Below are 17,950 nucleotides of genomic sequence, written 5' to 3' on the forward strand. Positions count from 1 at the left end.
AAGAAAGAAAGAAAGAAAGAAAGAAAGAAAGAAAGAAAGAAAGAAAGAAAGAAAGAAAGAAAGAAAGAAAGAAAGAAAATGAATTTTTGTTAAAAAAAAAATAAGACCATTGGTAAGAGTGTGCTAATATTTATACGATGCTGGTGGGAATATAAATTGGTATATTCTTTAAAGGTGACAAGCAACATGAACTAAAAAATATAATTTCATATTCTAGCTCAATCAGATTAGCAAAACATGTTTTGTTTAAGGATGTTCATTATCTCTGTATTTATAGTAGTGAATAAATGGAAATAACATAGATATACAACAAGAGTATAGGTATAATATACTAATATGATAAATACTTGCAGACCCCAAAAAGTCATGTTAGAGAAGAACAGCATATGTTGATTACAATATTCAAATATTACATTAAATATTATGTTTGGTGTGATTTCAAATTTACAAAAATATATGCCTAGGGAAAAATTTAAAGCCTTGATATACCAAGATTTTTATATATTTCTTCCTGCATGCTAATCTTAAAGGGGACTGCTCTTTCTTTAACACTTCTTAAATTTTCCATACTAAGAATGACTTTAATGCTCATGGACTGGAAGATAAATATTGCTAAAATGTCAATACTACCCAAAGCAATCTACATATTCAATGCAACCCCTATCAAAATAACACCAGCATTCATTCTTCACAGAGCTAGAAAAGACAATTCTAAAATTTTTATGGAACTAGAAAAGACCTTGAATAGCCAAAATAATGTTGAAAAAGAAAACCAAAGCTAGAGGCATCACAATTCCAGACTTCAACCTATATCACAAAGCTGTAATCACCACGACAGTATGGTACTGGCACAAAAACACTTAGATCAATGGAAAAGAATAGAAAACCCAGAAACAGACCCACAAACATAATGACCAACTAATCTTTGACAAAGTAGGAAAGACTATCCAATGTGCAAAAGACAGTCTCTTCAGCAAATGGTGTTAGGAAAACAGGACAGCGACATGCGAAAGAATGAACCTGAACCATTTTCTTACACCATACACAAAAAATAAACTCAAAGTGGATGAAATACCTAAATGTTAGACAGGAAGCCATCAAAATCCTAGAGGAGAAAACAGACAACAACCTCTTTGACTTCGGTCGCAGCAGCTTCTTACTTGACCTGTCTACAGAGGCATGGGAAACAAAGCAGAAAATGAACTATTGGAACCTCATGAGGATAAAAAGCTTCTGCACAGTGAAGGAAACAATAAGCAAAACTAAAAAGCAACTAACAGAATGGGGAAGACATTTGCAAATGACATATCAGATAAAGGTTTAGTATCCAAATCAATAAAGAACTTATCAAACTCAACACCCAAAAAACAAATTATCCAGTGAAGAAATGGGCAAAAGACATGAATAGACACTTTTCCAAAGAAGACATCCAGATGGCCAACAGGCACATGAAAAGATGCTCAACATCACTCATCACTCACCATCAGGGAAATACAAATCAAAACCACAATGAGATACCACCTCACACCTGTCAGAATGGCTAAAATGAACAACTTGGGAAACAACAGATGTTGGTGAGGATGTGGAGAAAAAGGAACCCTTTTGCAATGCTGGTGGGAATGCAAACTGATGCAGCCACTCTGGAAAACAGTATGGAGGTTCTTCAAAAAATTAAAAATAGAACTACCCTATCACCCAACAATTGCACTACTAGGTATTTATGCAAAAGACACAGGAATGCTGATTTGAAGGGGTACATGTACCCCAATGTTTATAGCAGGACTATCAACAATAGCTGAAGTATGGAAAGAGCCCAAATGTCCATTGACTGACGAATGGATAAAGAAGATGTTGTGTGTATATATATATATATATATATATATATATATATATATATATATATACAATGGAATATTACTGGGCAATCAAAAAGAATGAAATCTTGCTGCTTCCAACAACGTGGATGGAACTAGAGTGTATTATGCTAAGCAAAATAAATCAGTCAGAGCAAGATAAATATTATTATGATTTCACTCATGTGGAATTTAAGAAACAAAACAGATAAACATAGGGGAAAGGAAGCAAAAATAAGATAAAAACAGAAGGAGACAAACAGTAAGAGACTCTTAAATAAAGAAAACAAACTGAGGGTTGATGGAGGGGAGGTGGATGGAGGATGGGCTAAATCGGTGATGGGCATTAAGGAAGACATTTGTTTGGATGAGCACTGGGTGGTATATGTAAGTAACGAATCACTAAATTCTATTCCTGAAATCATTACTACACTATATGTTAACTAACTTGGATTTAAATTAAAAAATAAATTTAAAAAAAAGAATTATTTTTAGGAGTACCTGGGTGGCTCAGCCAGTTGAGCATCTGACTTCAGCTTGGGTCATGATCTCACAGTTTGTGAGTTCAAGCCCTGTATCAAGTTCTATGCTGACAGCTCAGAGCCTAGAGCCTGTTTCAGATTCTCTGTCTCCCTCTCTCTGTTCCTCTCCCACTCATGCTCTTTCTCTCAAAAATAAATAGGGGTGCCTGGGTGGTGCAGTCGGTTAAGCGTCCGACTTCAGCCAGGTCACGATCTCGCAGTCTGTGAGTTCGAGCCCCACGTCAGGCTCTGGGCTGATGGCTCGGAGCCTGGAGCCTGTTTTCGATTCTGTGTCTCCCTCTCTCTCTGCCCCTCCCCCGTTCATGCTCTGTCTCTCTCTGTCCCAAAAATAAATAAAAAACGTTGAAAAAAATTTTTTTAAATAAATAAATAAATAAATAAACATTAAAACACTTTTTTAATAAAAAATAAAAAAAGAATTACTTTTATAATCAGAAATTACTTTTTATGAATATAAAAGTAACTCTTCCTTTTAGTCAAAAGATTTCACCAAGCATTCTCCCTGGTCTCAGCCAGTGTGTGATATCTGCTCCATCTGCTTCCCCAGTACCCTGGACAGGAAACAAATCTGACTCCTCCTCAAGGCTGTGAGGGAAAGAACTATGTCCTGCCCACTGAGGTACCCTATGAATGCTCAGAGGTAGAAAAAGACTGGCAGAAAAGACAAATAGAAGTCAATCCAGGAAACATGAAGAGGTACTGGAAGAGAGGTGGGGTAAGAGAAATGCCTTTTACCCCATCCTAACCCCACAAACTCAGGTGCATATAAACATATATTATTTATGTTTGCATTCTTTCTCTCCCTCTAGCTTTATGAGAATAAGAGCCAGCTAATGCTTTCAATCACTTCATACTATTTACAAAATTGGTACTGAGACCACACTACTCAAAGTCACATAGACTATTTTGTTAACTATCTCAATTCCAATCCCTTGGTACTTGAGAGGCAGCCAACACGACAACAGAGAAGTTCTCTCGGGTTAGACTCCTTGGGGAAAATGCTGGCTGACACTAGCTCCATAACATTGAATGAATTACCTAAGTTCTCTGTGCCTCAGTTTCCCTGTGTATAAAATAAGGATGTCATTAACATTAAATGAGTTAATACACGTGGCATGTGCTTAAAACAGTCTATAATAAAGTCTACATATGATGCTGCTAAAGTAAAAACATAAAGACTATATATTAGCCAGGACATGTAGCAGATACACTTTTTGATGAATATTTATGACAAACAGCAGAATCAGCGAGTCACTTCATCTTTTGTCAGATATGGGTGTTGGCTGACTAACCTGTCCTGACAAAGAATCCATAATTATTCATTGGAAAAAAATCTTTAAGAAATTAATTAATCCAAATAGATTTCTGAGGCTTTCAGTTTTCACATAAGCTCTAGATACAGCCTCATTCCTGTTTTAACTTGCTTTAGACACCAAATCTGAACAATGCAGAAAACTATAAATTTAAAAGGCATGTTATTCTAATGAGAAACTTTTACAGTAAGTATCTAATTATTCCTCATCAAAGTACAATTTCATCAAATTACAACTTCACTGTTCTTTACAGTTCCAGCACAATAGTTTAAAATTGTAGACTGAAATAATTGAAAGATCTCTTTATAATTCCTTTCTGCTATCAGGTATTTGCAAACTTATAGTTTCTAAATTTATTCAGCTATCAAGATCAGAGAGAAGTGACAGATTTTTATGTCTGATGCTTACACTTGCTCTCTCTCTCTCTCTCTCTCCCCCTGTGTATGTGTGTGTCTCAACAACAGTCCCTGTATGTCAACAGAGGAATAGTGCTTAGAGGAAAACTTGGTGTGGAGACTGGGTCAGAGGCACAAAATGACATGTTTATGACAAGGCACAAACTGTTGTTTTACCTCATCTGCAAGATTTTGTTTGTGTTGTCTTTTTCAGCCTCGGTGGAGTCTATATTCAATATTAAATGCCAAACAAGCCCCCTATGACATTCTGGAAAACTCATCTTATCTTAATAATGGCAGAGTCAATGGCTCAGAGAAGCCCAAATGGGCCAAGGGAACACATGGCAGCTGCAGCTGCAAACCAGAGAGAGAAAGGGAGAGAGACAGGAGTTACTTCCTTTTTCTAAGCATCAAGTGCCAACGATGGCTCCTAAATACAACCAATCCTTTTGGCAGAGCTCCTGCATATTAGGTGTGCAAAACAGTTGCCTGTAGCCTTGTTTAAAAAAAATAGGAAAAATAAGTGAGCCTCTGAAGGGAAGGGGAAAAAAAAGACAATTAACTAAGCCACAGAGCTAAGGGGATAAGACGTTTCCAGAGCCAAGGGGATAATGACCAGTTCCACCTCTATTACTAAAACAAATTTAATTTAAAAACAAGAATTATTGATTTCAATATCAAATAAGTTCCATTCACTGTATGTCTGTTCTTCCCACTTGTAATCCACTATGCATGTTGTATTTTATGCCTTCTGAAGAAAATTTCAAGTTCAGAGTGAAACTAGCCCCATGTATAAGCGTATCTCAAAATAGCAATATGTAGAAAAGTCTCCAAGTGTCTAAGATTTCCTTTTTGTCATGAATACTATCATTAATTAAAATGTACTGGGCAGCCACCAGACGCATGGAACTATTCCAGGAACAGTGTAACAAGATTTGACATGTGTCTCCAAACAAAAAACAAGCGTAAGGTTTAAATATTTCAGGTAAATCTACTTTTTCTTACTTAAATTACCCAAATTATCACAACAAATGTTCACTTACATTTTTGATGACAACTCAACTTAAATTACAGTTTGAACTACAGTACCAAGAAATCTCCTTTGGGGATGAAAAATAATAATAAATAAATAAAATAAAAACCTCTACCATTACCTACACCATCATGATCTCTAGTAGTTTCACAGTAAAAAGAAAAACACTAATATCAATAAGTAATGATATTTAATAGCAATGTCTTTCAAAAATTTTAAACATGTTATGGATATTAGCTAATTAACTTATGGCAGAATGGACATGAATTGATCACTAATTTCTCTCAAATTCTTAAGTTATAATTGAGGCCATTTTATTAAAACAATACCATATAATTGCAATATCTTTGTAATGTGTTAGAAAAAAATTAAGAGTCAATGTTATTAATGTAAGTATTCATATTCATGTGCTCCTATTCCTTGCTTTTTAAGATACAGTGGATTTAGGTAGAATTTCCATGATTTTACCAATGCCACTTTCATCCATATCTGGCCCTCTAGAGAGGAATCTACATTATACCTCCATGAGGTATGTCTGTGGGGGTGGAAGTGAGGGCAAGAGGGTGACTTGAGATAATCATTGCTAAAATGTTTTATTTGCACATGATAATTTCTCCTTTCATAAATATCAGCAAATATGCTTCTCTCCCCTCTGTTTCTCCCTCTCTCTCAGGATATCAGGCAGATAAGAGTTATCAGTAAAGGTCATCCTCAATTTCTGTACAGAAATGATCTGTCTCCGGTATGTAATAAACATTTATCCATGCCTTTATTAGCTATATTGAAGCTGACAGTTCTGTTAAACCATTTTCTTTCATTTTGCTAGGTCATGACGGTTAATGCTGCTAAAAAATCTCATCACTGCCTTTGATCACTGTATTGTCTTCCCTGTATTATCAGAATTTTGTGAAGGTAAGCACTGGCTGGAATGACCTATTAAAGTTACAGCCCGTTGAGTCTCTCGTTTTTTTTTTTTTTTCCTTCTCTCTTTTCATCACAATAAAAAGGCAAAGGAGTGCAAAGAATAAATTTTCCTCAGAAGGTTATATTTAGTTGGGTAGTTGACATGTTCAGTCAACTCTCAATTTTCCACAGCAAAAAGGACCCAAAGAATCAAACAGAAGTGAAAACCACACATAATCCAAAATCTTCATTTTGGCTGAATCTTTTACCAATGTATTTTCAGGATCTAAAAAGACAAATTCAGATTTTACTCAAATCCTTCTCTCATCTCCAGGGATTGGTTCTCAGAAAGTAGGCAGTTAAAAAAAAAAAAAAAAAAAGCATTAAGAACCCACCCATTGAATACACATCCTCAGACAACTGAGATGTACAACAGAAAAACAAGATGCATAATGCAGGGTACAGTTGGCACCTGTGCCTTTCCATCATTCCTCCATGCAAGCCACTCAGCTTCTCCTCTTGTTCAAAGAATTTTTAAGAAATGTTTGCTTTTGAGAAATGAAAACCAACGAAATAGCCATGAAAACATCTGCCTTTATTAATGGGCTAAAGATCTTATAAACTTACCAAACAGAGGTGAGTTGTCGATTTCAAGAAAATGCAGTTCAGATAAATTAATAAACTGTCTGAAATTTCAAACATGTTTCCTTTCAGCAAAAGAAATGTTTACTGAGTTCCCGTTAAATGCCAGGTACTATAGGGGATTCTAGGAATATAAAAATAGAAATGACTCATATCTGCTCTCAAGTAGCTCATAAACAACAAGTCACAAAATAGGTATTTAAAATACATGAAGTGAGGGGCGCCTGGGTGGCTCAGTCGGTTAAGCGTCCGACTTCAGCCAGGTCACGATCTCGCGCTCCGTGAGTTCGAGCCCCGCGTCGGGCTCTGGGCTGATGGCTCAGAGCCTGGAGCCTGCTTCGGATTCTGTGTCTCCCTCTCTCTCTGCCCCTCCCCCGTTCATGCTCTGTCTCTCTCTGTCCCAAAAATAAAAAATAAAAAACGTTGAAAAAAATTTAAAAAAAAAAATAAAATAAAATAAAATAAAATACATGAAGTGATATTAAAGCACAGAAAAGAAGCATTTTCCCCAGCTAGGGAGATCATGGAAGACTTCTAAGGAAAGATGAGGTCCAAACCAATTCATGAAGGGCCAGCGCAGTTACTCAGGTGAAGAAACAACAGTGGAGAGGAAGGCATTCTGGGCAAGGGGAATAGCATGATCAAAGGCACAGACGTGTGACATAGTTTTGTATATTCACAGAACCCCTGGGATCTCCAAGTTGTCAGAGTGCAGCAGTCAGAAACTTGGGGGGACAAGAAAGGGAAGGAAAAGCAATGGATGAAACTGGAGAGCTGGGAAAAGAGCAAATCTTTGGGGGCTATAGAAGAAATTTAAATTACAGTCCTTCCAACATCATTTACATGCAATGAAGAACCAGTACGTCGCTTTAATTTCATTATCTATTTGCTCTTTTAAGTATTCAGCAGGATTTTTCTTTAGCATTTACTATAAGCCAGGCACTGTTCTCGGTGTCAGTGGTACAGTGATGAACAAAACCAAGTCCTGAACTCCTGGTGTGTTCATTTTGATTGGGATAGAAAGACAACACCACCAACAAATCACATCAGGCAGAGATAACATGTGAGACACAAGTTAAGCTCTACTCTATCTAAAATAAAGTAAGGCTGAACAAAAAGGATAAGAATGTGAAGTGAGATAATGGAGAGCACGGTGAGTTATTTTAGACAGAGTGGTCAGGACAAGAAATCTCTGAGAAGGTGACATTTGAGCAGAGACCTAAAGGAAATATATTTGAGGGAATTGCTTTCAAAGCAGAGCCGATTGCAAATGCAAAGATCCTGAGAAGGGAGTGTGCTTGGCAAATTGAAAGGAGGGCAAAGGGACAAGTTTGGAGGGGAGTGAACAAGAGAGAAGATAGGAGAGGGGAGGTGGCATACAGAGAGATGCAGATTACTGTTGAGCACAGAGTTTTTCAAACTTTTTGGATAATGATCCAAAATAACACATTTCACATCATGACAAATACGTGTGCCTTAGAGATAATGAAATTGAGGTTTTAAAAAGGTTTCAGAAAACATTAATATGTGCAGTGCAGTCTATCTACTGTTTTCAATTCCACTTCATTTTTTAAGAAATTCTGGTCACAATCCATTCAATTTATCTTACAATAGGCCATAACCCACAGCATGGAAACACTGAGGCAGAGTCACATAGACAGTTTAAAAAAAAAAACAAAACTGGGGCACCTGGGCGGCTCAGTCAGTTAAGTGTCTGACTCTTGATCTCAGCTCAGGTCATAATTTCACAGCTCATGAGCTCAGGCCCCACCTTGGGCTCTGTGCTGTCAGCACAGAGCCTGCTTGGAATTCCGTCTCTCCCTCTCTCTGCCCCTTCCCCTCTTGCACTCTCACTCTCTCTCTCAAAAATAAATAAAATTCACACACACACACACACATTCTTATTAAAGTACCCAACACCTGTCCCAGTCCAGGCACATAGGCATCTTAATATTGTTTGATGAATGAATGAAGCAAGGAGAGAATGAAGGAATGAAGGAATAAAAATAATTGGAAGTTATTTATAAATATATATTCATTTACAAAAATAATGGGAAGTTATAAGGCCCAAAGTCTTAGGACTTCAAATTGGACATTTCTATGCCAAAACAACACTCTAACTTAAACTGCATGATGTTCCCATTATTACTAGTGACCAAGTATACCAGAAGGTACTCAGAATTTAACAAGGAATCAATGTCAATCACTTGTCAAAATGGACAAAATTTTCTCGGGAAAGCCATATTCTGATGTTAAGGGGAGAGTCCTTAAAATTTACTTGAAAAAAAAATACGAACATTTTCTGGAACCCCCATTTTTTTCTGAATAAAAATATAAATGCAATTTAGGAGTAGGCTCCTAAAGAGATTCATTGTTGCTTTCATGGAAATTAATTTCTTCTACCAGGATGTGATTTCCAACAAAGGATTGCAAAATTGTAGATACAAGTGTGATCATGTGTCAGAACTTCTGACTAGCACTTTTGATTTTTTTAAAGAATTGCATGTGAAGCGAACAACATTCTTCATGAAGTTACAGGTGTATGTTTTCTGAAAGAACCGAACTGGAGTTCAGAAGATCTGATCTTTACTCTGTAGAATAATAACAATCATTCAAATTAGTGCCAGGCACTGTTCTAAGTAATATGCATGTATTATATCACTGAATTAAATACTAATAATAACCCTGGAGAAGTACAATTACACACCCTAAAACAAGAAAATGGGGCACAGAGAGCTAAAATAATCTACCGTGTGCCATGCACTGAAACATCCTATACATATTAACTTATTTAATCTTCATATCAGTCTTATTTTATAAATAAGGAAACCGAGGCATGAGAAGGTACAATTTGCTTTGGGTCATGCAACTACTAATTGGTGGAGCTGGGATTGAGTCCAGGGCAATGGCGCTCCAGAGTCCATGCCCCCCATGACTATGCCATTCTGCCTCCTTTAGCTGTAATGTCTGTGCCAAGTTAGCACTAGAAAATGTGATGCTTGCCAAGTGAGACTGTAAAGAAAATGTGAGCTCCTCAGGAGGAACCGGTGGCCCTGCTATACATATTCAGCATCAATCATTAGATGACAATTCTAATACACTTACCAACAAGGACTTAGCAAATGGAAATTTTATCTTATACTTTGCCTAATAAAATCCTCTACTAGAACGTTTAAATTATCTTGAGCCTGAATTAATTCATTTATTAATGTCTCTGCATCTGGCTTTTTTTATCTCTTATTTTCTTTAGACCCAAGTTTAAGAATGTTTAAGTTTAAGTTCATGTTTAAGTTTAATGTTTCAGATGCAAACATCACATGGAATACTCTATTTCACATCTTTTTTTTTAATTGATAATTAGATATCTACCTTTCAGTGTTCATAAGAGAGATGCAGACATCTAGACAAATGTCCTCCACAACACTTATAGCTCTTATTGAAAAGGAAGGATTTCCCCCAGGCTGTCTTTCAGCTGTTGTTTGCTTGTTCAGCACTTGATACACCCATAAACATACACACAAAGAAACAGTAGGGTATTACTCTTGATGGTCTCCTCCTTAACCTAAACCATATTCTTTGTTATCATAATGGTCAAGTTATTAGTCAGGACCCATTTCCTAAAGAAGCTTTGCTCTCCATGGGATTTAGCATGAATACACCAATAAAAATAATTCATGTTCAAATGCTCTACCAAGCCAACTATGAGATGAAGATTGGTAATGATAACTCTTTTTACCATCCTGAGTACAAATGCAAACAACAGAAGTGCACAGAATACCACAATGCCCTCTAACCTTCATGCATGAGGTCACCAGACTCCAAAACAAGAGATAAGATCCCTGTGGTCATGGGAATCTCAAAAGAACACTTCAAACCACAACCTGACAGTTCTTAATGAGCTCACATTGCTTAAACTGTGCTCCGATGTGTGGTAAAAAAAAAAAAAAAAAAAAAAAAAGCAAAAACAAAAACCATCCCTTTATTAACAGGTAAAGCCTTCAAATTCTTAAAATAAATTCAGCAGTTAAAAAAAAAAGTAACTGAAATATCCACTTTCCCATGGTGATGTGGTATTTTAAACCAGGCACCAGGCATTTTCCGTGAGAGCTTCCCACTGTTTGGATCGAAATGAATAAAAACAAAGGACCAAATGTTTAACAGCTCTACTAATATTTCTTGTTCTCTTAAAAAGTATTTCTTGGAGACAACTCATGATAATCAAAAACCACATGGTGATCAGATCATCCTAATTTAACACTATACTCTGCTACATCCATAACTTTGGATCAGCCACTATTTCCATGTCTAAATCAGTTTTACAAAGAAGAAATTGTATTGATCTTTTTTTTTTTTCCTTTCCTCTCAAAAATACCCTGGAGCTCATTGTAACAATTTTCCTCCAAATGTTTGTAATAGTATGATGTTATGGTGTAAACCTATAACAAAATCTTTTGTGTGATACAGACTAAAACAAATTCTCTTTATAGATATTCTGTACCATACTATGCCAAGATACAGCAGGACTCATAAATCTATTTTCAAATGATAATGCCTTAAAGACTTCAGGGAAGTTATCCTCTGCATTGATACCAGGAAAAATACAAGAGCAGGAATTATATGAAAGAATAATTTTTCTCTTCCTTTAGCATCTCCAACATGACAGCTTTAAATCTCACCTGATATTGAGCAAAAGTTTAGATGAAATACACACACACACACACACAAAATCACAAAGTTCAAAACAAATAAAGAATGGGGTTGCATATGGCAACTCCAATAAATCTAGTCTCTATCATTTAGTGGATGTGTCATCCCTATTTTTGAGGAAGAGACCAGTAGTCAATAAGAAGAAAAACTATTGATCAACTAACAATTTAAACACAACCTTACTACAACAGAAATAAATTCTGTTCAAAACCCAGAAGCCTCCCTGGGTGTAACAGTTAAATTACTGACTCCCAGGCAAAACAAAATCCTGCCCTTAGGCCATTATCAGCACGATCCTTATTTGAAATCTTACAGGCTGTTCAAGGGACAACCCTGATGGTTTGGCCAAAGGGAAACAACACATGGAGTAGCTCAATACAGGCCAAGCAAAATGGAGCTTCCCAGTATGAGAATATTAAATTATTATGGCTGCAACAGGGGGTACAATTGTTAGTGGCCCCCTCCCACTTATGGCCTTACTCCTCTCTTCCCTGCAGTGAGTGTTCACTGTCATCTCTAATATTCAAATGCTTTGATAATAATAAGATTGTCAAGATAATAGCAGGAAACTTCCAGTAGAAACTCAATTTTCAAAAACCAACTGTGTTCCCCACTGACTGCTCTTCCTAAGAAGATGCCTTCAAAAAGCAAAATTTTTCCTATTTAAAAATTAGAACAAAGTTCCTATTATATGTAAATACACACACACACACACAGAGTCTAAGTTTAGGAGTATAAATGTACATCAGCCATTCAATACTACAAATAATCAATACTAATAATTCAATACTACAAATGAATCCCCAAGGAAATTGGCCAGACAAGGGACAGGGCAGCAGACCTGGACAAATCTTTCTTAATCTAACATCCTGTTGGGGGGAAGGGGGGTGTTTCCTCCATCCAAAGAGCTTTAAGTGGATGCATGAAGGAGACAAGGTCTTAAATCAGGGAACGATCACCCATGTGGGCATTATTGATGGCACCTTGTTAGAAGAAACAGTTTGGGCTTCTTTATTTCCTTTCATTTTGCACGACATTCCACTCAATAGACCCAGTGAGGTGGGGCGTAATGTGTTTTTTTGGAAGAACACTAGTATTGTTAACATGTTCAATATCTGTACTTCTTAAGGTTGATTCAGAAAACCTTGCTCTTTTGTCCCAATAAAATAATGGTTTTAGGGAAATTCTACCCTTTTGCTCTCTTTTCTTAGTCAATGCTATTTGGTCTACAGCCATTCTAAATAAAAAGTTCCAATGGATTGGGGGGAAAAAAAGCAGCAGCTGGAGACTACAGCCCTGCAGGTGGTGGCTGATAAATACAGTATTGTAACTCGCTGGCATGAGCCCTCTCAAAGTGTTCTGAATACAGGTCAAAAGGCCTGTCAAATTCAGAAGTCAATTTTAAATTATAATCTACCTGCAAGTAAATGCTTATCCATGCCACCACCCAAAAGGATTTCTGGTTACACAGAAATGAACAGAATTTTATTTACCTTTCACACACAAGCTCATATATTTATCAGTGTCACAGAAATGTATAGTTATTCCAGGGATTTTACAGCTTAAAACAACGTGGCCATTTCCTTAAAGGGAAATAACCTTTTAAATCTTATATATATATATATATATATATATATACACACATATATATGTATATATATAACATTTATATATATATAAACATATATATAACATGTATATAACACACACATATATATAAATATATATACATATATATACATGTATATATAAATATATATAAACATATATATATAAAATATTGAGCAGAAATTTAGATGAAAGAGTTGAATCCACTGCCAAAAAAAATGTATCCAGTCACAAATTTCAAGTATGTATTTATATATGTATATTTATTTATCATTTATATGTACATGTATATTTATATGCATAATTATTTATTATTTTTATATAATACATATTTATTATTTACTTACATATAAATATTTATTTGTATATAAATACATATTTGAAATTTGTGACTGGATACTTTTTTTGGCAGTGGGTTTAACTCTTTCATCTAAATTTCTGCTCAATATTTTATATATATATACATTTATTTATATTTATATTATTTCTATAAATGAGAAGAATATCCTTTAAGTAAACTTTTTAATAACTTTTTAGGAAGAAAAGCAATCATGGAAAGAAAGAATTGCTTATTTCCATTTTGACATCCTACGTGACCCACAGGAACTCTTCCTTAATTCATCTCATTTGGCCACATTTGTACTATTGTTCTTTGTCCTCTAGCACTTGTTTCTCATTTTGACAGAATTAACTAGTATTTGCCTGTTTATTTCTTCAGAAGCATTCTTTTTCACATATTTGCCCTATCTCCATCTTTAAGTGTTACATCTCCCAAAGTCAAGAATCATGTCTTTAATTGACTTTCTGCATTTCCCCAAAGCAAGCCTCTTTTTGTTCAATGTGAATGTTCAGTAAAATAGCTGAAAATTTATAAAGAAGATGAAAAGAGATCTAAGAAGGCTATCAAAAAATTTGCTAACAGTGGTTGTTTCTGCAGAAATGTAATCAGAGGAAGGGACCTATGTTACATAATTCTGAAGTGTTTTTTTTTAATAATTATATATTTTTCATAATAAAAGCATAATGAAATAATTTTTAAAGAAAAAAAAGGAAGATATGAAGGTACACTAAACCTCACCTTGAATGAGCCAATTCAAATACACTATCACTCACTTTATTAATCAATAATACAAATGGTGGGATGGGGCATGGAGGTAGAGATAAAAAAGAAAGAGTTATAGATCTTGCTTCAAAATGAGAGGGGCGCCTGGGTGGCGCAGTCAGTTAAGCATCTGACTTCAGCCAGGTCACGATCTCGCGGTCCGTGAGTTCGAGCCCCGCGTCGGGCTCTGGGCTGACAGCTCAGAGCCTGGAGCCTGTTTCGGATTCTGTGTCTCCCTCTCTCTCTGCCCCTGCCCCATTCATGCTCTGTCTCTCTCTGTCCCAAAAATAAATAAATGTTGAAAAAAAAATTTAAAAACAAAATGAGAAATGAGGAGTATATATCTTTTCATGTGGATCTTGACAATCTATGCAAATGGAGAAAAGAAATGGTGTTTCTTAAAAAGAAATGGAATGTCATCTCACATATTATGTCTACTAATATTAGTATTCATTCATCCAATAAAATTTTTTGAACATCTATTATGCTGGGCATTTTTCTAGGCACTGAGAATATAGCAGTGAATAAAACAGGTAAAATATTACTATCATTACTTAATCACATTCCAGTTGGGATAAAGAGGCACTAAACAAAATATTAAAAGATCACATGGTAATAAGTACCTTGCCAAAGAAGTTAAGTAGAGAAGAAAGATTGTGGATAGCAAGAATGGTTGCACTGAATAGCTCTTTGAATTCTCTTTGAATTTTCTTATCTTGAATGCTGCCTTTAAACCCTATGTCAGTCCCAGGAGGAATAGGAGGTAAGATGAGAGACTAGAGTTGTACAGATGCCAAACACATATACAAGAGTTGATTCCTATGGTGAGAACCCCCGTATCCTCTTGCTTTTGCCCTGAAGCTACACAGAGAGAAGCTGCTCTGCCAAACACTTTTTTCAACTAAAAAAAAAAAAAAAACACTTTTAGAAAAATAAAGAATCTCTTCTACCAAAAGCACAAAATATATGGAATGATAGTGAACTGGGGGCTCCGTATGATTCTGTTTCCTCCAAACTCAAGACTGGTTATAATGAAGAAAGTTTCACTCAACAAAGGCCTGGGTGCCTTAAATTTTTTTTTTTTTAATGTTTATTTATTTTTGAGAGACAGAGAGACAGAGTGTGAGCGGGGGAGGGGCAGAGAGAGAGGGAGACACAGAATCCTAAACAGGCTCCAGGCTCTGAGCCATCAGCCCAGAGCCTGACGCGGGGCTCGAACTCACGGACCGCAAGATCGTGACCTGGCTGAAGTCGGACACTTAACCGACTGCGCCACCCAGGCGCCCCAGGCCTGGGTGCCTTAAAAATTCTTACCATCAGGCAGGAGTAGATATAAGTTTTATGGGGCCTAAAGCTTATACAATTTGGGAAGGCCATCTTTAAGAAAAGGAATACTGAATTGTGAATAAAAACGAGGTATAAAAGTGAATACTTGTTTAATATTTTGATACTTATTTAAATCATAAAAGAAATCAAAGCAGATTATATAATTCACAAAGCTGACAAACAGCACAGAATCTAGAATAGTCTAGACCAGATGCTGGCTCCACACATTTCAAATCTGTTTCTCCTCCACTACCCTTATAGGTCAATGATGAACACCATAGAACATATACAGTGTCTGGCCCTGTTCCTTTGTGTCATAAGGAAGGCTAATCAATACAGCACTAGAAGAAACATCTAACCCAAAGCATCCAGCAATAATTTAACTACCCTCAGAAGTGACTGCAAATCAATCACATACCTATATCCCACTCACATCCAAATAAAATGTATCCCCAACTTATCTTCCCCTAGTCCTCTCTCAAATATCCACAACCACTCAAATACCATTCAACTGGAAGGGAAGTAATAATTACACCAGATTTCCACATTTTACAGATTAGAAACTCAGACTCAGTTTGACCAGAGAGAAAAGGATAGTAAACATCAAGTCTGGATTTAAATTCTGGTCCTTCTTAGTCTCAGTGATGTTTTCTTAATGAAAGCTACAATAACTAGAAAATAAAAGTGAGTATAGGAGACACAAAAATAAAAGAGAGGAATGTCACTAACAGGACTTTAATACACATAAGCTAAAAACAGGAACCAGGTAATAGTTTAATATATAAACAAAGTACAGGGCACCTGGGTGGCTCAGTTGGTTAAGCGTCTGACTCTTGATTTTGGCTCAGGCCATGATCTCATGGTTCATACAGTTCAAGCCCTGCAGTGGGCTCTGTGCTGACAGTGAGGAGCCTACTTGGGATTCTCTCTCCCTCCCTCCCTCTCTCTGCCCTTCCTGTGTCTTTCTCTCTTTCAAAATAAATAAATAAAAACTTTTTTTAAAAAGCACAATTTGAAACCATTTGGAATTGGACTGAATAGATTCCAATCTCCAGAATAGTCCTTAAAAAATTCTTAATGTATCTTAAAGTAGAAAGGACGAAAAGAAAATTCAGTTCACCCAACACCCTTTTTTTACCAACAACTCTCAATCCCAATTTATCACCTACACTTTTACCCTTTAAAACCCCACAGAGCTTCTGACAGCTTTCCCTGGGCCACTGTGTGGCTTTTTACTGAGTGGATCAGGCTGTTCTCCACTGCGCCTCTCTACCAGCTAGTCAATCAGCTTGTCAACCAAAAGCATCTTGGAGTTAGAAGTTCACTGGTATATTCCTTAAATGTGGTATTTTATTAAACATTTCATAGTATAAGGTCTATGACAAAGAAGCTGAAGGATTTTTGGAAAAATCAACCAGCCAAATAATACTTGTTGATGACCTTATATTGCCAGGTACTGTTCTAAGCTCTGGGACTTCTGCAGGGAGCAAGACAAGAAGACGCTCTCCTCAAGAAGTTTACATTCTAAGTAGAAGAGGCCAACAATAAATATTTACACTAATAAGAAAGAATTTTGAGTACTGATAAGTTCTTGAAGACAAAACAGTAATGATTAGGGCTGGACGGACAACTAAAGGGTAATGAGGTGACATTTGAGTTGAGTTCTGATAAGAAAGCAGCTTTGGTGGAGTGGCTGGGTGGCTCAGTCGGTTGAGCATCTGACTTCGGCTCAGGTCATGATCTCACAGCTCTGTGAGTTCGAGCCCCGCATTGGGCTCTGTGCTGACAGCTCAGAGCCTGGAGCCTGCTTCGGATTCTGTGTCTCCCTCTCTCTCTGCCCCTAACCCACTTTCATTCTGTCTCTGTCTCTCTCAAAAATAAATAAATAATAAGCAGCTTTGGGAAGACATGGGGAAAAAAACAAACAACAACAACAAAAAAAAAACCTTCTAAGGAAAATGTATAAGCACAAAGTCCCTGAGGTGGAGATGATATGGACATGTTCCAGACAGACCCAGAAAGTCAGTGTGGCTAAGGCTCCTTAGACAAGGCAGACACAGAGGAAGATGGTATCCAGACGGTAGGCAGGACTGGAACACATAGGGCACTCTGGGCCCTATGTGTTAATGAGCTCGGAATTTTTTTTTTTCTAGTAACAAAAGAACTCACTGGGTGCCTTTAGATAGCAAGTGATGTGATCTTTTTTCACTTTACAAAAATCACTCTGTGCATGAGAGAGATGGTGCAAAAGTAGAAAGAGGGAGTGGTCCAGGCCAGAAACATATGTTTTGGAGACAATACACTTAAAAGTTTATTTAAAGTCATGGGACTGACTGAGACCACCTCAGAATAAAGGATACGCTGAGTAAAAAGGAGGATGGAGGACAGAACCCGTGAATGTTTAAAGGTCTGGGAGAGGAAGCACCTGGGATCAGTGCAATCCCTTTGCTCTCAAGACAATGAGCCCAAAGCCTCAGGTAGTAGGAGCCCCCATACCTGGATGTTGCTGTCCCTCATCTGCCTAGA

This window comes from Herpailurus yagouaroundi, unplaced genomic scaffold (genome assembly GCF_014898765.1).
Source record: "Herpailurus yagouaroundi ecotype Mexico unplaced genomic scaffold, PumYag 28, whole genome shotgun sequence".
Taxonomy (NCBI): domain Eukaryota; kingdom Metazoa; phylum Chordata; class Mammalia; order Carnivora; family Felidae; genus Herpailurus; species Herpailurus yagouaroundi.